At 44.3% G+C, this 21,920-nt stretch overlaps 1 protein-coding gene across 7 annotated transcripts in view; it reads left to right on the forward strand.

Moving 5' to 3' along the window:
* LOC123769147 (cyclin-dependent kinase 17) overlaps positions 1-21,920 on the forward strand; it is a 150,367-nt gene that overhangs the window by 35,316 nt on the left and 93,131 nt on the right. The window contains exons 1-2 of one of the 7 annotated variants that reach the window (XM_045760110.2): positions 3,879-3,956; positions 4,348-4,527. The exons of 5 other annotated variants lie outside the window; for them this stretch is intronic. The gene's annotated coding sequence lies outside the window, so the exon portion shown is untranslated. Of the gene's footprint in view, positions 1-3,843; positions 4,528-21,920 lie in introns of those variants that run through there. One more of the 7 variants, XM_045760115.2, reaches the window with a different exon arrangement.

The raw sequence follows: 21,920 nt of genomic DNA on the forward strand, positions 1-21,920 counted from the left end.
GTGAAGGTTGCACCTACACATGTGTCTTGCAGGTGTAAATGTGTGTCTAGGCATTCATTTTAGTGTTCTTGTGTATTGGATACCGACATTGACGTATATATTGTCGTCCACACTTCCGTGGCAATAAACATTACATGCTGTATGGGCTTCGAACCCATGGGTATGGGTATGAGTCTTCGTTTAGAGAGTTTGAAGCTGTGTGATCCTGTTATAGTAATGTCTGTATGTCTGTGACAATGATATTAGCTTAGTACGTAATGAATCTTTAGTATATTGGTGAAGCTATAAGTCTTTCATCTGAGTTTGACTACGGGCCACAAGCGTACCATTTTTGCACGAGCTGAAAATAATAGATGACGCTTCTTGTGTCGCAGTGCAATTTCAGCTCTATATTGATCGCCAAAGTTTAAATTGTAGTTTGGGTTAGCGTTTATCCGATTACATAACAAAAGTTAACGTTTGAATCTTAAGGAATGTGTATGGAGGTAGAGGCGCGATAAGACACAAGAACGAACGGAGAGGATGCCAAGCTTGAGTGACGTAGTTGGGAATTGTTTTGGTTTTAGATTCAGTTACTGGGAACAAAAAGTTGCAAGTAGCACGGGCTATGGTGAGCCCGTAGTTGTAACTTGGTAGTTAGAGAAGGAAAGGTTCTGTATGTACTTTGATGTGTTCGTAGGGCCGAGGACGACCTCCCAAGCTCCTCATTTCCAGTCTAACAATTTTAATTTCTTTCTCGTATAAACTTATTGAATAACTTAGACAATATCTTCAACCCCTATTCCAATTATTTGCGACTGCTATGCTAAATGTCCTACTTTGTCTCCGACTAATCTGTTCACCTTCCTATCTTGTTCTTTGTGATAGATGTCGAGGTGACTAATAGAAGTAACAGTAGTAAATATAATAGTTATAGTAATGATGGTAGTTGGAGTAATGGGAAGAACCAAGAAGAGCGGGTGTGTGTGTGTGTGTGTGTGTGTCACATTGACCGTAGTGTTGCTGGTCATTGCCACTAGACTTGTGAATGGGGCCCCGCATGCTTGCTAGCGGCGGCTGGCACCAGCACCACCACGTATGCTGGCACTAAGCCCTCACCTAGACACTTTAACCTATTAGTCTTGTGCCTCCTGCTGCTGGTGCGCAAGTGCAATCCCCTCATGTTACTTGCTCTTGACTCAACAAGTCTAGATGCTGTAATACAACCCATCCTCCTTGTTTAAATAGTACTATTGTGTAACTGTGGACCATCGTACATATATTGATGTAACCGACAATTAGATAGAACTTGGTACTATTCACTTTATAGTCCAGAAAAATAATGCTAATAACCAAACTTAAATATTCCTAGGCCAGGAATAGCACACATATATGTACTGTATTAGGCCTCAGATAGTGTGTATTAGGATGGCTATATTAGTTTTATTAGTTACATTAATACAAAACCTTTTTCCCCGTTTGTCCAAATTCAGTAGTACCAAATTCTACTTTGTAATTGTCCTTTACATCAAAATACGTACGATGGTCCACAGGGTTACTGTAAGTACCATCTAAAGAAGATAATGGGCTGTGAGATGTGTTAATGGCGAGGTGGGTCCTAATAGAGAATAGATTTTGGGTAAGCCAGGAGATGGTGGTGGGAGGCTTCCTGAGGGTGGTAGGTTACTCCCGGGCGAGATACGGGGTTGCACTCGCCTCATTGTGCTTGCGGGGGTTGAGATTCGACTCTTTGGTCCCGCCTCTCAGTAGTAGGCATCCATCCGTCTCGGGAGACTATGGAGTTGCACTTTGGTTGTCGGTCTGGAGTGGCCTCTCCCGGGCACAAAGCCAGGGTAGGTTGATACGGAGAAGCTGTTACCCATGCAGCAGGTTCCCCTTCTCCACGTCGCCGAAAGTCTCCAGTGGAAAGGCAAACGCCAATGCGATTGGTTCAGCGCCGTCGCAGGAACTGTCAGAACGAGGTTCAAGGCAACAACGAACTGTAAACCTCTCAACTGGTTTACAGATTCCTGAGTCTATTGGGCTCTATCATATCTATATTTGAAATTATGAATGTAGCCACATCACTGCCTAGTGCATTCCATTTAACTACTGACACTGAAAACAATTTCTCTAATATCTTTGTGGCTCATTTGGGTACTCAGTTTGCACCTGTTTCCCTTTGTACATGTAGCACCTTTGTTAAATAATATCCTTATCTACACTATCAATTCCTCTGAGAAACTTGTATGTGGTGATCATGTCTTCCCTAGCTCTTCTGTCTTCCAGTGACGTGAGGTTTAGTTCCCATAGTCTTTCATCGTATATCATTCCCCTCAGCACGGGGACTAGTAAGGTGGCATATCTTTGAACCTTCTCCAATTTAATCTTGTGCTTGACTAGATATGGACTCCATGCTGGAGCAGCATACTCTAGGATTGGTCTGACATAGGTGGTATACAAGGAACTAAATTATTCCTTAAACAAGTTTCTAAATGCAGTTCTTGTGTTGGCCAACCTAGCATATGCCACTAATGATATCCTCTTGATTTGGGCTTCAGAGGACAGGTCCAGCATGATATCAACTCCCAGATCTTTCTCCCTGATTCTTGAAGGATTTCATCTCCCAAATGGTACATTGTATATGGCGTCCTGTTCTGTACACCTATCTTCATTAATTTACATTTGCTTGAATTAAACTCTAATAGCCATTTGTTGGACCATTCCTTCAGTTTGTCGATGTCATCTTGTAACCTCAGTCTGTCTTCCTCTGTCTTAATCCTTCTCATTATTTTAACATCGTTAGCACGCATTGAGAAAAATGAGAATATACCCTCCAGAAGATCATTTGCGTATATCAGAAACAGGATAGGTCCGAATACAGACCCCTGTGGGGTTCAGCTGGTGACTTTCACCCTATTCTGAGGTCTCAACCCCCTTCACAGTAACTCTTTGCTTCCTATTGCTTAGATACTTGTACATTGGAGCACCTTACCCGTTTCTCTGCCTATGTCTCCATTTCCTGACTTTCTTGCATAGTACATAATTGCACTTATGGGGCTGTTATATTTACCTCCCCATTTTTGGAGGACGGGCTGGGATTTGTAGTCCGGCCGGCCGCTCTAAGCAAGTTTGTTGGACCAAGCTCTCACAAGCCGAGCCTGGTTCCAGGCCGGGCTTGGAGAGTGGAAAAACTCCTGGAACCCCAAGTTCAGGTATGTTTATTGAGACAAGAAAGAAATACATCTCAATAGGATAGAGTAGCTTAGTACCTGGAACCCCTCCCAGATATAATCCAGGTACCTGAAGTGCTTTTATGATATCATTGTCACCGCATGACAGTTTGTTTCCATAGGTATTGTTCATGTGCGTTGCATAATGTTATCAGATGTCGCCAGTTTGGACAGATGGCAGTGTAAAGAAGACTCGCGGGTTATTGTATATGGTGTGTGTGTGTGTGTGTGTTTGTGTGTGTGTTTGGGAGAGGATAGGGGCTTTTAGAGAGACCAAAACAGGAAGTAGACATATGACAGCTCATGAGAGAAAGTGGTCGATTTTATCAAAGCTAGACCGCTGAATGATGAAATGGATTTTAGGAACACAGCATCCAAACAAAAGATAGGTTTGAAGTGATCCACCTAGCGGATGGGTTGCAACAAATACCTAGGGAGGTTTTGATTGACGCAATTAATAATACATTCTTTACTTAACGCTGTTTTTGTAATGTATCTAAATTGTAGAGCAATGTAGAATAATTGTAGTTTGATAAATTACGATCATGGTGATGCAAATCTTAATTATATTGATTAATAAAAAGATTTGGTGGCACCCAAGCGACGGCGTGGGTCGTCAATACGAGCGCAGACCACTCGCGCGCTAGCCGCCGACACGCGAGGGCGGACTGTGACAGTGGGGAGCCCTTTGTGTTAGTCTCCAGTAGTCTCGTCTCGTAGTAGCTCTCGTCCTCCTACCGGCAGGTGTGTGATGGCTATGTGTTTTGTGAGTGACGGTGATAGAGATGATGCTCCAGTCGAGAGTGTGGAGTAGTGGCCAGTGCGGGTGTGTTTACACGGGTGTGGGGGACGGCACCGGCCAGCTAACCTCAGTCACAGTTGCCTCCCGCCCTTCAACCACTGACTGCCTCTCCGCCCGCCCAAACACACTCCTCCTACCATTTACTCTGCCTCCCACCACACCTCGCTTCAACTCGTGTGTAGAAAACACAGTGTTAGGCTCGCACAGCCTCTTGTGAACTGAATGGTGACGGGGAACAAGTCACCGTCACTCAGCTCTAGGCACAAGGTGCCGCCGAAAGTTAAGATTTGTAGTTAATGCGGAAGAATTCATAACTCCTTTTTTGTTGTTAAGGTTATATTGGTTATGAAGAGTTGGGAGTGTGCCAAGTTGTGTTAGTGAAGTGTTGGAGGAGTGTCATCTGGCGAGTTAAGTGGATAAACAGAGTTAGGGGTTACTGAAGAAACTGCCGAGGTTCTACCCCAGTAAACACACCAACTAACTCAACCACTGCAAGTCTAGTCACAACTGCAGGTGAATATTCCAGACATTATGTCAAGTTTTTTAACTGGTGATATAGTAGCAGTGTTCAAATATATAATATTCACTTAGAATACATATATTAGCCTCAACCCACTTGGTATTTAATTATTAATATGATGTATGTCAAAGTTTGTGAATATGTTCTAGTGTGATCAACGTCATCATCCAGTTATGGCGGCCGGTTATTATAATAATATGGACCCGTTTCTAATTCACAACCGTGTCCCTGGTTGGCCAGCATAACTTAACAGCGTGCACGGAATTTGACGCACATTCACATTCCACACTGTAGGCGCATGTCTATGGAGCTTAGTCCAGTCATACCGTGTCATATTGGCTGATGGTTATATAAAAACATAAGAATAAAGGTAACTGCAGAAGGTCTGTTGCCCCATACGAGGCAACTCCTATTTAAAACCACCCAATCCTACGCATAGACATGTCCAACCCACGTTTGAAACAAGGGACCCCACCACCACCACGTTAAGGGAGTAAGTGACCATTGAAGTGTATTCTCCGTCTATGTACACAAAAGCATATTCTGTGCTAAACACTAAGGAATTAAGGTTTATTTGTAATTTAGAAACGAATTTTGATTGGGGCCTAAATGACCCTTTGCCTTTATCCCTTAAATCATAAAGCCTATTCTTAAGATACGAATGGCCCGTGGCTCCCCAAACAGACTGACATTGCTGACGTGATATACTTTCCCCCAATGAAACCCAATCACTTGGACTGGTCGGTACATCGGAGGCCTCTTTTCTTGCAGGTCGGCGTTCAATTCCCGATGGTACAAGTTGTTGGACACCATTTCTTCCCCCTTGTCCTATCCCAGATCCTTCTCTCTCACGTTCCCTTCCTAGTGCTCTATAGTCATACTGGCGTGGTCCTCTCTTCCTACCTTGAGGTCCCCAGTGAAACACACAAGGAAGAGTCTTGTTTGAAGCAGCGTTATCTGGTGGGTCTCAAGTCTGAGTGATGTGGGTACCCAAGCACCAGGGTGCCTGCTGCTGCTGCTGCTGGCTGTGTAATACCATTTACCCGGAGTCAAGATGGCGTGTTGGCTGTCTTATTGATTTCCCACGCTCGATATGTGCTTACATAACTTCTTGTTATAACTAATACAATTATGACACGCCAGGTATAGGGAAACGGCTCCCGAGTAGGAATTAAGCGCATATAAAATAGCAAGTTGTTAGAGGTTGAGTTTGGACGATTAAAGAAATACTAAGCTATCAGAATAAATTAAAAATTAACATTTACTGTTCAAAGAAGTTATCTGGTAACCAGGATAAGACTTGCATCAAGCATACAAGTCCTCTGGTTACGATTAAGATCTTCAGGCTGAAGGAAGTTTTGAAGGAAATAAGTTATCAGACCATAGAATACACGTAGGGAAAGAAGTTAGCAGAACATAGTGGGCAAATATATACTCCGAGGGTGTGTACTTGTTTGTGATGGGGGCTGATGACCCCAGTGCCAACCAAACGTGGCAGCGACGTCAAGAGGGTCACCTGGTGGGACAAAACTGCCAAGGAAAATCCTAGTACTGGTACACGCTGGGGTTTTCTAAGAAAGGAGGAAATAATGAAAAAATACTGGGATTTTTAAGAGCATTTCCATTAAAATGTTGCTTATTTTTTATACATAAACAGACGCGCGTCTTTACACATTAAGAAATAAAAAAATATGTGCAACAAAACCCCAGCGAGCAACGAAGACTTGAAATATGGGGGCACTGACAACGCTAGACAAGGGAAGGCAAAGAGTGTGAGAAAGGGTCATGCAATGTGCGTTCATGGTAGTTCAGTGGGTCAAGGTCACGCAGAGAGCGGCACTCTTTCAGGAGAAGCCCCTTAGGTGGTACTAACTAGAGACCGTGCAGTTAATGACGCACAGTATTGGCAACACCTCCTCTTACAAATTACGTCACTTTTCGCTCGTATGCGCTACGGCCAAAAATGGACGTAATTTGAAAATGAAAAATAGTTAAATTAATTAGTATTTTCCGGAAACGGCAAGTTAAGGGTCCTCTGGGAGGTTAGGAGGGCAGGAAGTTTTCCTAAGGTTTCAAAACGTCATGAAAATCGTTAATTGAAAGTTTCATCTCCTAACCAAACCGAGTAAGCCAGAGGACTGAAAACAGGACAGTACGTCACTTTTGTGAGCCGATTTCATTTCAAATTATCGCCATTTTTAGCCTGAGTGCGCATACGAGCGAAAAGCGACGTAATTAGTAAGAGGACGGGTTGGGATAGCCGGAGTGACGCGTCGGCACATGTGTACTGTACTTCATTCATACCTTTTAACGTGTACCTAAATCAAATAGTTAAACATACTTCTTCAGTACCGGCTCGTTTGTAATAGGGTAGTTGAGGATGCGACCAAATAACATAACGCAGTTCAAAGTATTCAAATTATAATGGCTCTCAGCCTATCCAGTTAGCACCAAATAATCGTCTTTAATTATATATGATAGGGCAGCGTGCGTCCACATGCTGATCTGGCCAAAGGCTCCCATCCCTAATTTCATGAGGCCTCATCAGTTATAATTGTTTATATGCAAATGCGCACAGTGATGAGATAACCGGAGCTGTTAATTATTGGGATGATCACACAGATGTTAGAGACCACGGTGATGCTACAGAAGCCATTCATCCGTGTCCTGGGCACACTGCAGACATCAACAATCAGGAGTAAGCGTTGTGGAAACCGCAGGGATATTCACACACGTCAAACCAAAAGTAATAGACACAGTTACTGGCGAATCCTCCCCACAAGATATTGCAAGTCTGAACTTGTAGACGATAACTGCAGCCTTTTTTTTTTTTTTTTTTTTTTTTTTTTTTTTTTTTTTTTTTTTTTTTTTTGCCCCACTCTATTGTTCAGACAAACCTGAAGAAAATGCAGAATAGAACCAGTGAAGAGCAGAGGTGCCATAGGCACAATCAGAGAACACTGTATAAACATCAGAGGTCCGCGGTTCAATGTTCTACCAGCGACTATAAGAAATATTGCCTGAACAACCGTGAACATCTTCAAGAGAAAACTAGACAGTTTTTTTTTTTGAGATATATACAAGAGTTGTTACATTCTTGTACAGCCACTAGTATGCGTAGCGTTTCGGGCAGGTCCCTGGAATACGATCCCCGCCGCGAAGAATCGTTTTTTTTTCATCCAAGTACACATTTTACTGTTGCGTTAAACAGAGGCTACAGTTAAGGATTTGCACCCAGTAAATCCTCCCCGGCCAGGATACGAACCCATGACATAGCGCTCGCGGAACGCCAGGCGAGTGTCTTGCCACTACACCACGGAGACTGGAGACTTCTAAAAGAAGTTCCGGTCCAACCGGGCTGTGTTGTGTATGTGGGCCTGTTGACCGCTGTAAGCAACAGCCTGGTGGACCAAACTCACAAGTCAAGCCTGGCCTCCTGCCAGGCTTGGGGGAGTAGAACAACTCCCAGAACCCCATCAAGCAGGTACGTCGCGTACCAGGGAGAATTAGTAGGGTTAGACAAGACAAGCTATAGGAAGGAAGTAATTATCAAAAGAAGGCACCAAACCGGGAAGGCTATGTAGCACCACCAAATGTGCGGAATAATCAGAGGGCGCTAAATATCACCAAGGATGCCAATACCAGATCAAAAACACACAAGGCGAACGATATCAAAAGTATCCGAGTCACCAAGAATTCTATTGAGGGACAAGTGACCGCGAGGGACGGTCGGAAAGCAAGACACGCTCTATAGCAAGGAAGCTCTTAGCTCTCAACAAGTCAGCAACAACTGAGTACCCTTCTAAAAAAAACTTTGGTATTCACACCACCTCTAACTCTTCTATTTTTCTATTGACGTGAAGTGACTCTTATATCTTGGCTGTAATACTAGTCTGGGGTTATTTGCATATGCCTATTTCTGAACTTTCTCGAGGTCTGTTTTGTATTGAACGAGATAAGGGGTCTACACTGATGCCTCATCCAGAATGGGTCTGACAATTTTATATACATTGTGTGTGTGTGTGTGTGTGCGCGCGCGCGCGCATGCGTGCGGCTCTTGGTGTTAGAAAGTTTGTAGGTTCGTCTAGCCATTGCTTACGTCATGGGTATCCAGCAGGACCAGCAGCTACCCAGCTCTCCACCTGACGTTTAGCCCAAGCCTCGCCTCCTACTGTGGCCTTGCTGTTGGCACGGCTATGCCAGAGTCAAATAGGATGAAGAGGAGTAGTGGAATGCAATCTGTAAGGCCATATTGGGTGTGGAGGTAGAAGGCACTGGGTGGGGTATTCTGAGGCAGGGTAGGACCTGGCTATCCCAGGCGAGGTAGGGTTGGGGGGGGTGTGATAGAAACACTAAGAGGGCGGAGTCCCAAGATCATCTCCCTTTTATGGCAACAGCATCCCTCCCGCCCTTCTCACACACCTTGCATATGTTCATACGCAATGTTCCCATGCTAATATAGTCACAGGTCTATGCAACAACACTTCTCTCTCTCGGATGCTGTTAGCATCACATGACCTAGTTAATGCATGCAGGTGCAGCCTTTACTTAATTTACCTATAGGGCAAGTTTGTATGTAAACATGTACATCTGACAACAAATACAGATATGTGGGAGGTGTTTACTGCCTGAACGTGGCCTCCATTTAGCTAAAATTGCCCTTAAATGTATTACAAGGTTAGCGTTGATCCGTGTGTGTGTGTGTGTGTCTGTGTCTGTGTGTGTGTGTGTGTGTGTGTGTGTGTGTGTGTGTGTGTGTGTGTGTGTGTGTGTGTGCGCGCGTGTGTGCGCGCGCGCGCTGCAAGGTTATGGTAGTGGTGCTACCTTCACCTCAACCTTATAATACTTCCTTCACTCCAACCTTATAATACTTCCTTCACTCCAACCTTATAATACTTCCTTCACTCCAACCTTATAATACTTCCTTCACTCCAACCTTATAATACTTCCTTCACTCCAACCTTATAATACTTCCTTCACTCCAACCTTATAATACTTCCTTCACTCCAACCTTATAATACTTCCTTCACTCCAACCTTATAATACTTCCTTCACTCCAACCTTATAATACTTCCTTCACTCCAACCTTATAATACTTCCTTCACCCCAACCTTATAATACTTCCTTCACCCCAACCTTATAATACTTCCTTCACCCCAACCTTATAATACTTCCTTCACCCCAACCTTATAATACTTCCTTCACCCCAACCTTATAATACTTCCTTCACCCCAACCTTATAATACTTCCTTCACCCCAACCTTATAATACTTCCTTCACCCCAACCTTATAATACTTCCTTCACTCCAACCTTATAATACTTCCTTCACTCCAACCTTATAATACTTCCTTCACTCCAACCTTATAATACTTCCTTCACCCCAACCTTATAATACTTCCTTCACCCCAACAAGCTTGAATGGACCGTTCAAGCTTGTTTACATTTGTGTTGCTCACGTGGCCCCACAAAGTGAAGTGATTTGATGAAATAACTCTGGCCAAGATTACCACCAAGTGCCGTCGGGACAGTGAAATAGCCTCGGCTAACATCGTCTTTTGTACAGTCAGAGATGGTCCAGTGGTTAAAGCACCCCGTACACCAGTTGCATTATGCTCCTGGCTGTCCTGGATTTGAGTCACTTCTGGGGTGTGAAGTTTACAGATATAGTCATATATATATATATATATATATATATATATATATATATATATATATATATATATATATATATTGGTAGCAGTCTCTCTTGTAAACATCATATGTTGTTAAATATGACCGAAGTGGTAAGATTAATAATTCTAACACTAATTTTCTCAATATTTCTTATGTTTCTTTTCACTGTCAATGGTAATTGAAAAATCAGTTCTCCAAAAATTCATTTTTATTTGTAGTCTGACGTGACACTTGAACGCGTTTCGTAATAACTTATTACATTTTCAAAGACTTTAGTTTACACACACAACTATAACCTGTAAATACATCCATACTTATACTCGTATTTGGGTGAGGATATAAAAGTTTTGGGTGAGGTGATTGACATTTACACAAGACAGAACACGAACCAATGGGTATAAAAACATAAAAATGAAAGTAACTGCAGAAGGCCTATTGACCCATAACACCACTTCCTCTGCAGTCAGTGATAGAAACACTAAGAGGCCTGCCTGACGCAACGCTTGAACGCGTCGCGTCAGGCTAGAAATAAAAATGAATTTTGGAGAATTGATTTTTCAATTACAATCGACAGTGAAAAGAAACATAAGAAATATTGAGAAAAATCGTGTTAGAATTATTAATCTTACCTTTTCGGTCATATTTAACAACATTATATATATATATATATATATATATATATATATATATATATATATATATATATATATATATATATATATATATATATATATATATATATGAGTATCTACCGTTAACACCGTCACCTCCCACGAGTCCCTCAGTCACTCCCTCACCATGAGAAGGTGTGCTCCTTCGTCTCCCTCATAACACACTATGGTTCATGTTCTCTCGAGAGTACAATAAGCGTACAATGATAAACGTAGAAGAAAGAAGGTGAACTGGCGAGTGAGGTGAGTGAAAGACCGAAGGTGAAGGAGTCTGGGTATGTCTTGAGAGAATAAAAACCCTACCAGGTGTAAGTATACCATGGAGCAATATGTTGCGTCCAGTAAAATGTGCGTGTGTTGGACGGAGGCGAGGGGAGGAGGGGGGGGGGCTCGATTGCACACTTGTGTATTAGTTCTTGCTGGCCTTGACAATCAAGTATCTGGTGCAACTCCGTAGCATATCGGATTGCACTTTTCCCCAGACGCCTCACTAGCGAAATCGGTCCAGGTTCGAACCCCTGGAAACAACGTAAGGGAGAGGGAGATACATTTGCGCATTAATTATAAATTGGCCGTGTTAATCAGCAGTAATTGGTAACCTGGTTGCAAACTGATTTTCCTGAAATATGACAAGCCAGACTATTAGGGTATGGCTTAAGATAATCTGTGGCGAGGGAGAGTTCTGAACCTGGTAACCAAAGTGAAAGTCATTTGGCCCTGTTCTCTCCGGTAGAGGAGAGAGTTTACTTTGAATTTGTAATATCTGCTTTTGAATGAGATTGTATTTGCCTCGACCACTTTTTCGTCCGGCTCGGTCCACGTGTTCACCATTTGCCTTAGTCGTATAAATTATTAGCATTTATTATTATTAGAAGGTGGGTTATGTTCTGGTGTTGGTGATAGATCAACTGTATCAATGATGCTACGGGACACTGAGAAAATATCACTCACGATTCAGCCACAGGATGCTCACACGACCTTTACCTCCTGCCCTCCCCTTGGACCGTGTAAAGTGCTCACAATATGGACACGTTCCCAAAATTCCCTGAGGTAGACACTCTCATGCTTACTCTTGCCTAGAAAAGGCTCCTTTCTTGTCTACTGGACAAAGGTATTAACCAGTGTTCAGAGTAGCAGTCCTAAGTTAACCTACAGCTTCCAGTGGATGTCAGAGTGCCAAAATCATAGCCATTCATTTCTCGCTAGCTACATCATCAAGCAGAGCAAGAGACACTCCATATAAGTAGATAATTTCCTTTACTACATGGGTGTCTAGAGCATATTGAGCCGAGCATTGATGAAGATTAAGCCACTCAAGAGGTGGCACGGGCATGAATAGCACGTAAGTGGTAGGTTGCCAAGCAACCTGTTTGCAGCCTATTGTCTTGCTTATGCAGAGCCACCACACCTTGACCTGCCGTTATTACCCGCCCAGTGATATGCTTTACAGCTGCTCTTCCTCACCTCCAAGCTCTAAGCTGCCACTTCAACTGTAACGACATTGACTGCCCTACCACTAGCCAGTCTCAGTCCTACGCCCTCTATGTCTTTGTATATGAGCATATGTAGCAAAATAAGCATATTTACCTTGAGTAAATACTTGTACCTGGATAATTTATCGGAATGCTGTGAGTTTATCTAAGTGTATGAGCTAGTGTGTCTGCGACTGTGGTATAATGTGTCCCTTGCTCAGGCCATGGGACTGTCCCTGTACTCACCTAGTTGTGGTTGCGGGGGTTGAGCTCTGCTCTTTCCGCCCTCCTCTCAACTGTCAATCAACTGTGTCTACTATTACTACCATTTTTTTCCACACCACACACACCCCAGGAAGCAGCCCCTGGCAGCTGACTAACTCCCAGGTACATGTTTACTGCTAGGTAACAGGGGCATAGGGTGAAAGAAACTCTGCCCATCGTTTCTCGATCGTTTCTCGTCGGCGCCCGGGATAGAACCCGGGACCACAGGATCACGTCCGCAGCGTGCTGTTTGCTCGGCCACCGGCTCCCATCACTGTGTGTGTGTGTGTGTGTGTGTGTGTGTGTGTGTGTGTGTGTGTGTGTGTGTGTGTGTGTGTGTGTGCGCGCGCGCGTGCGCCATGTGACGAGAGAGACATCAGTCATCTTCTGGAAAGGTAGAAAGACTAATCTCTTGAAACTCTACACGCATTAAAAAAGTTTTGTGTGGTGTTGAAGATCCGCATTATTGGTATTTCATTATTGTTTATGTTGAAGGAGATGGGTTCTAGGACCCGGAGTGGTTCTGGGATAGATGGGCGAGTTGAGAGACCTTGAAGGGTGGAGGGGTGTTCGTAGTGGTTCTCGGGTGAGTTGGGAGGGTTACCGGGAGGCAGTTGACAAGGCTAACCAGTGCGGGCGAGTCAGTGAGTCAGCAGGACGAGTCAGTGAGTCAGCAGGGCGAGTCAGTGAGTCAGCAGGACGAGTCAGTGAGTCAGCAGGGCGAGTCGGTGAGTGTTGGTCACACCTAAGACACTGAGTCACCGGCACACACACCCTAACCTGTTCTCCTGGCCCAGACAACGCTATGTGCGGCCACCTTCCCTCACCTTCGTGTAGTGTGACACACTCACCTCTGTCACACACTTCCCGCCTGCCTCAGTGAAGGCATATTTACCCAGCTCTGGCCATAAAGTGCTGCTCCCTATCACCGTGACTCCACTCTCTTCATGAGACACACTCTTCCACTCATCTTCACACATGGGCGTTAGTCCTGCACTTTTCACTGAAAATACAGTCTTCTGTGCATCTCGCCCTGCACAAGTGGTATATGTAATCGAGGTTGCTTTCCTTTTCAGATTCTCTGTATTAATTATATTTACAGCAGTTTTTTCCAAAAGCGTAATGTAAAAATTTAGTTAAAGTGTTAAAATACATTAAATTAATCGGGATGTTTGTAACACTCTTATTTCATTCAAAGATGTGTTGTTAGTAAGGATATTTCAAGGAACTAGTACGGTTAAAACCATCATTTCTAGTGCTTAGATGGGCCTAAGCTAATTAGAATTTGTTTGTAGTTTTGGGTTTCGATTTTTTCCTACTCCGGCCAAACGAAAATACAATTGAAGAGGATGGAGACGAACATTATAAAAAAACTGGTTAGAAAGGTGAAGGTTGTACCATTAAGTGGTAAAATGGTAGAGAGGACACGGCGGCACCCCACCACAACCACACATTAACAGGGAGGACACAACGACACAGCCACGCACACCATCACCAGTCTTTACTAACTTACAAGCTATCAAAACACCTAAGGAAAATAGTATTATGTAACTAGCCTTGCCAAAGAACCAAATGCAGTATTTGCAGCTTTAACTGAAGCTAACACAAAGGACTGTTATAACAATCTAATATGAATACCAGAATAATATCAGTCTGTACATTAAATACACCTTTGACTACTGCAGGCGATGAGTCACAATAACGTGGCTGATGTATGTTGACCAGACCACACACTAGAAGTTGAAGGGACGATCGATCGACTTGAGAATGGTCCAGGACGGACCGAAACGTCGTCGTCCCTTCAACTTCTAGTGTGTGGTCTGGTCAACCTTTGACTACTCTTGAGCTGATAAAACTCGCTGAATGATTCAGTGTAAGTGCTAATAATTAAAATCGAAATAAAAATTTTGGTTATTGCATAGAAAACCTCACAACCCCAGCTCCAGTATCATCTTGCTTGGCGACTTTCAATTTACGGCACCTAAAATGGAAAATGGGTAAATACAGTTATACAAATAATACAAATTGGGGGCCGAGCGGACAGCACGCTGGGCTTGTGATCCTGTGGTCCCGGGTTCCATCCCAGGCGCCGGCGAGAAACAATGGGCAGAGTTTCTTTCACCCTATGCCCCTGTTACCTAGCAGTAAAATAGGTACCTGGGTGTTAGTCAGCTGTCACGGGCTGCTTTCTGGGGGTGGAGGCCTGGTCGAGGACCGGGCCGCGGGGACACTAAAGCCCCGAAATCATCTCAAGATAACTCAAGATAACCAGTTATATCAGAGTGCATCAAAGGAAGTCGTCTTAACAGTAGCATACACAGCTCCTCCTGTGCCCCAGACTTCCACATAACCCCCCCCCCCTAACACCACCACACAAAGCACGAACTATTAACGGGGAAATACACGAATCAAGTATATTTCATTTGGGTTAACAAAATTGTTAATTACTGAGCCGTCGCATACTGGCAGTAGTTGTGAGCAAATACAAATTGGGTGACGGGATGGCGCAGATGGCCGGTTGTGAGGCAACATAAGATTAAGAAGCAAGTAGTGTATTGTGACGACTAGTAATAACAAACAGCAGCTCCCTTATGACTCTCTAATATATTCAGAGCTCAAACAATTGTGTGTTAGCAATAAGACTTGCCATTAGTGTATAATGATTAGCTGTAAATATATAGCTCTTGAAATAGGACATTCTCTGTAACTAGCTGACATTATAATTATATGGTGTGAAGGATAGATGCAATTGTTAATATAATAATCTCCGTTGAGGTCTGATGAAGACCTTTTGCGCGCTCTGTAATCCTTTTTGCGCGCTCTGTAATCCTTTTTGCGCTACCGCTCACAGGATGAGTATGGGGTACACAGTAAACTAGCGTCCTCCGGCGGCAACAATACAAAATTCAAAAGCAGTGGTGATGTGATATGTGAGAGCTTGGTCCTACAGGCTGTTGCTTGGAGCGGCCCGCAAGCCCCACTACAGCCCGGTTTGCTCAGCACTTCTTGCAGAAAAGTATCCAGTTTTTTCTTGATGACTTCCGCATTTGTTCAGGCAGTATTTCTTATACTTGTTCGGAGGATATTAAACAACCGTGGACTTCTGACGTTCATAGTGTTCTCTGATTGTGACTGGCTTGATAGGGCGTCGGTGACTGAGTGGACAGCAGGCTAGAGACGTAGTCCTGTGGACCAGGGGTTCGATTCCAGGCGCCGGCAAGAAACAAAAATGGGCAAAGTTTCTTTCACCCTGATGCCCCTGTTACCTAGCAGAAAATAGGTATCTGGGAGTTAGACAGCTGCCACGGGCTGCTTCTTGGGGGTGTGTAACAAAAAGTAGGCCTGGTCGAGTACCGGGCCGCGGGGACGCTAAACCCCGAAATTATCTCAAGATAACCTCAAGATGGCATTAAGAAAATATAAACACAGAATTCATGTACAAACCGCAGTCAACTCATAACATAGAACGAAAAAGCAATGTAAAGTATTTGGGTGTACTCATGTCGGAAGACCTTAACTTTAAAGAACACAATAAAGAAGCCGTCACAACTGCAGGAAAATGACAGGTTGTATAACAAAAACTTTTCACACTAGAGATGCTATTCCAATGATGATACTCTTCAAGACGCAAGTGCTCTCTCTAGAGTGGAATACTGTTGTACAATGACAACCCTTTTCAAAGCTGGAGAAATTGCTTACCTGGATAACTTGCAGAGATCCTTTACTGGAAGAATCCACTCAGTAAAACACCTAAACTATTGAGACCTACTAAAATGTCTAAATCTGTATTCTTTTGAGCGCAGGCGGAAGATATACATAACAATTTACACGTGGAAAATAGTAGAGGGGGCTGGTCCCAAACCTGCACAGAAATAACACCACATGAGACCAGAAGGCATGGCAGGATGTGCAGAATTTTGAAGAGCAGCTGTGCAACAGGTAGTCTGAGAGACGGAGAGGGAGAGGAAGAGAGAACGAGAACTTATCAACATCGAAGGCCCGAGACTATTCAACGTGCTTCCACTACACAAAGGGCGTAACTGGCCGACCCCTCAGTGTTCAAGAGAGAACTTGATAAACGCCTCCAAAGGATACCTGATCAACCAGGCTGTGATTCAGCCGTACCCAGCAGTCAGGTTGACCAGTCCAGCAACGAGGAGGCCTGGTCGAGGACCGGGCCGCAGGGACGCTAAGCACCGGAATCATCGCAAAGTAACCGCAAGGTATGGTACCTCCACACTTTACTGGTTCTATTCTGCATTACCTTCCATATCGCTCACTCCGGTATATTATCATGCTGTGGGAATATGCTCGCTCGCTCGTAGCACAAATTGTGTAACCCATCATATCACAGCACCGCGAGTAGCTTTATACACGGCCATACTGTTAAGTCTCACCGGCGAGTCCTCTTAATGCTTCAATGGACACTTGACTTGTAGTGTACAGCCAGTTACAACTTAAATAGGCTTAGTTCTGAGTAGAGACAATGAACGTGAGGCGTTGTTGTTGGCGAGGCGTGTCACGTAGGTCCTGGCGGGTGGGTAGGGAGGGGGAGATTGGGTGCTTAACAGCGTGGTGTGACCACTTGTCCACAGGATCCGTTGAGCCGGGTGCAGCTTTTTTTTTTTTTTATTAAGTTATGAGGTACATCTGCATTAGTGCAGCTACCCTAGACTATATGAAGTGGAGTACAGTGTGTCAAAAAAAAAAGCTAACTAGGTGATGCTATAAAATCCCCATCACACAGGATGGTTAGTCATACAGAGACATGTGATAGGCGGTCTGCACTGGCAGACTCCGGATGCATTTTGAGGATATCAACAACACAAGATTGAATAAGGTAGCAGTGGTAATACAAGTCCCCATCTCGCAGGATGGTTAATCATACAGGGCCATGTGTTTAATAGCCTGCACTGGCAAATTTTGGGTATACTGTGAGGATATCTTCAAGAATACGAGAGTGAATAAAGTAATTGCAAAGCTCCAGGTACCTCATGCCAACTGGTCTGAAAGGTCTAATAACTGGGCATTCAGTGATGTAGTGCGGGAGATCATGCCGTAGTTCCTGCTCACAGAGTTTGCAACTGGAGTGCTCAGGATTGGGAGACCCGTCACCTGCAGCCACCTGCAGCCACCTGCCACAGGTAACGGTGCAGCCGGGGGTGTAGAGCTGACCAACTCTTCGCCTTCCACACCTCAACATGAGATGGACTTTTGAGGTACACAATAAAAACAAAACTGACTTTCTGCGAATGTTGAGGCGTTAACGGAGCCTGGTGGTCTTGGTGTACCGGGAGGTGGCATGGTGTGGTTGGTGTACCGGTGCATGTTGGTGATGGTTGGGTGTATGGTAGTGCTAGTTGGATCGGTAACCTCAGCAGGTATAAGGAAGGAAAGAGCGTAGTGGTTAATGAAACTCTTTACGGTGTAGTCACCCAGTTGACTTGTTATGAATGGAACCATTCGTGGAGTGGAACCGGAGAATAATTGAGCTATTCATTGAGTTAATAAATAAATGAGCGTTGATAAATGGATCCTTTATTAGTGGTAATTGGCAGCTGCCTTATGAGTGGAGACATTTGTAGCGTAGAGACTTTGGCCCAGAAGGAAGCCTTCATAACGTTGCTCACACACTGTCATATGACCACCAGGCTGTTACTCACACTACCACATGACTACCAGGCTGTTACTCACACTACCACATGACCACCAGGCTGTTACTCACACTACCACATGACCACCAGGCTGTTACTCACACTGTCATATGACCACCAGGCTGTTACTCACACTACCACATGACCACCAGGCTGTTACTCACACACTACCACATGACCACCAGGCTGTTACTCACACTACCACATGACCACCAGGCTGTTACTCACACTACCACATGACCACCAGGCTGTTACTCACACTACCACATGACCACCAGGCTGTTACTCACACTACCACATGACCACCAGGCTGTTACTCACACTGCCACATGACCACCAGGCTGTTACTCACACACTACCACATGACCACCAGGCTGTTACTCACACTACCACATGACCACCAGGCTGTTACTCACACTACCACATGACCACCAGGCTGTTACTCACACACTACCACATGACCACCAGGCTGTTACTCACACACTACCACATGACCACCAGGCTGTTACTCACACTACCACATGACCACCAGGCTGTTACTCACACACTACCACATGACCACCAGGCTGTTACTCACACTACCACATGACCACCAGGCTGTTACTCACACTACCACATGACCACCAGGCTGTTACTCACACTACCACATGACCACCAGGCTGTTACTCACACTACCACATGACCACCAGGCTGTTACTCACACACTGTCACATGACCACCAGGCTGTTACTCACACACTACCACATGACCACCAGGCTGTTACTCACACACTACCACAGCTGCATGCCAATGATGGAGGCCCTTCCTCCGTTACTTGTATAATAGCGAATAATTCATACCAGATTTGCCCAAACAAGATTTACTAAGAATTTGTTTTATAATTGGTTAATGTTCCCATTGATCATCGCACTACCTTCACTCCGCGTCCCCGGCCGGGAGGCCGATATCATCGCAAGGTAACAGCAAGGTAAGGTAAGGTAACCACCCTACCATTTAGACTGCCATACAAGAGCCTTGTTGCTCGGGCTCGAGAAAAAAATCAAAACCCTCTCCAGGTATGCTCGTTCAGGCGTCTGTGCGGGAGAGATGTGACGACTCTCTTGTGAAACAGTAGCTGTGTACTGGCTAAAGTTAGCCCCAGATGTTTATCACCACAGCTTCCTTTTGCGGTGTTTTGTGTGCGCGCGCTCGCTCTCACTCACTCTCTCTCTCTCTCTCTCTCTCTCTCTCTCTCTCTCTCTCTCTCTCTCTCTCTCTCTCTCTCTCTCTCTCTGGTTCTCGTTCTCTCTCTCTCTCTGGTTCTCGTTCTCTCTCTCTCTCTCTCTCTCTCTCTGGTTCTCTCTCTCTCTCTCTCTCTCTCTCTGGTTCTCTCTCTCTCTCTCTCTCTCTCTCTCTCTCTCTCTCTCTCTCTCTCTCTCTCTCTCTCTCTCTCTCTCTCTCTCTCTCTCTCTCTCTGGTTCGCGCTCTCTCCGTTTGAAGAGAAGTTATGTGGTACAGAGGTAGTGAGAGGCTAGCTGCTGCACTCCGTCACCTTCCAGCAAGCAACACACACTCGCAGCCTCTTAAGACCTTTCTGGTTTGTTAAGATTTCTTTGGTGATGGTTTGGTTGTGAGAAGAGATTATATGTTCCTTGATGGAGCCCTGTTTATGCATTGTTAGTCGCCTGGAAAGAGACGTTGTTGTCTTGCCTATATATACTGAGTATTTTGTCAAGAGTGTCAATTGTATTTTCTGATTTTGACAAAAATCAGAAAATACAATTGTCAATTTACTATAAAACAATCTACTCATGAAAAACTCCTCAGACACCAAGCAGAACGCCTTGTAGGAAACAAACGTCGTCTATGCCTTTAAATGCCCACTTGGCGACTGTAAGCCCCAAAGAACTTCGTATATAGCCAAGACAACATCTCTTTCTAGGCGATTAACAATGCATAAACAACAGGGCTCCATCAAAGAACATATAATCTCTTCCCACAACCAGACCATCACCAGAGAAATCTTAACAAACAACACAGAAATCATCGGTAGGTACAGCGATAGCTGGCGGCTCGACATCAGCGAGGCACTACACATCAAAAAGTCAACACCAGCAATCAACAGCCAATTAATGCACGACTATATTCTACCCACTTCAAGACCCCGAACCAATATGGAAGCAGCAAGAGGAAGTATGGGCCAATAGGCCTTCTGCAGTTACTTCCATTCTTATGTTCTCATATCCAAGTTATACCCATTGTTTCGTGTTCTGTTTTGTGTTTGTCACAAGTTTCTTCACCTCACCCAAAACTTTTGTACCATATCACCTCACGCAATAGAGTATAAGTGTGATGAATTTGTGTGTAAATTAAGTCTTTGAAAATGTAATAAGCCATTACGAAACGCGTTCAGGCGTCAGACCATAAATAAAAATTAATTTTGGAATCATACAAAATCCAAGAGACAAAAAGAGAGCAAAATGCCATCAGTGAAATAGAGAGTAATCCGAAATAGTTTTTCTCCTATGCAAAAAAATATGATAAAAACTACATCTAGTATCGGGCCCCTGTAAAAGGGAGATGGAACTTTCACAGATGACAATAAAGAAATGAGCGAAATACTGGGGAATCAGTACGTCTCTGTTTTCAGTGATCCATTAAACCTGAAGATTTATAACCCAAATGAATTTTTCATGGATGTGATACCAACATTAAATCATATATCAGATGATAATCCCCATTGAATTTTGAAGAAGCGATAGACAGTATGCCTATGCACTCTGCACCAGGTACCACTGTATTCTTTTGGGCTCAAGCGGGAGAGATACGTAATAATATACACGTGGAAAATATTAGAGGGGCTGGTTCCAAATCTGCACACAGAAATAACACCATATGAGACCAGAAGGCATGGCAGGATGTGCAGAATTACCGCTTTTGAAAAGCAGAGGTGCAATAGGTACTCTTGAGAGAGAATTTTATCAACATCAGAGGCCCGAGACTGTTCAACGTGCTTCCACTACATATAAGGGGCATAATTGGCCGACCACTCGCAGTGTTCAAGAGAGAACTTGATAAACACCTCCAAAGGATACCTGATCAACCAGGCTGCGAGCAGCCGCGTCCAACAGCCTGGTTGACCAGTCCAGCAACCAGGAGGCCTGGTAGAGGACCGGACCGCGGGGAAATGGAGCCCCGAAATCATCGCAAGGTAACCGCAAGGTAACCGCAAGGTAACCGCAAGGTAAGGTACTTCATCTAGATCTTCTATGCAAGTCGAACTGCCAGAGGAATCGGAAGAAAAGGCCTTCCGAACTTTTCTTGTGATTCCTTCATCGAGCAATAATAAACTTCATTGATTAAGTAATTGATTGTCATACGAAAGGTTGTTAGTAGTCCTTTAGTGTTTTAACATTATATCTGTTTGTGACAATGCTTTTGTTTGGCTGTGGGAAGTTAGGGCAACATAACCGCAGGTGGTGACAAAGGGCGCCTCACGGAGCAGCTGGCGCGATGCCAGGCTCTGAAATACGGGAAGTATACGAGCGGAAGTCCGGCCTCAGCCTCAGCGTCTCTCTCTCTACGTTCTCCGGGAAGCTAACATGGCATCCAGCAGGTGATAGGCCGGTGGCTTTGCTCAAGGATAACTTGCCCAGCAACAAGTGATAGGCC

This window comes from Procambarus clarkii, chromosome 66 (genome assembly GCF_040958095.1).
Source record: "Procambarus clarkii isolate CNS0578487 chromosome 66, FALCON_Pclarkii_2.0, whole genome shotgun sequence".
In the NCBI taxonomy this organism is placed as follows: Eukaryota; Metazoa; Arthropoda; class Malacostraca; order Decapoda; family Cambaridae; genus Procambarus; species Procambarus clarkii.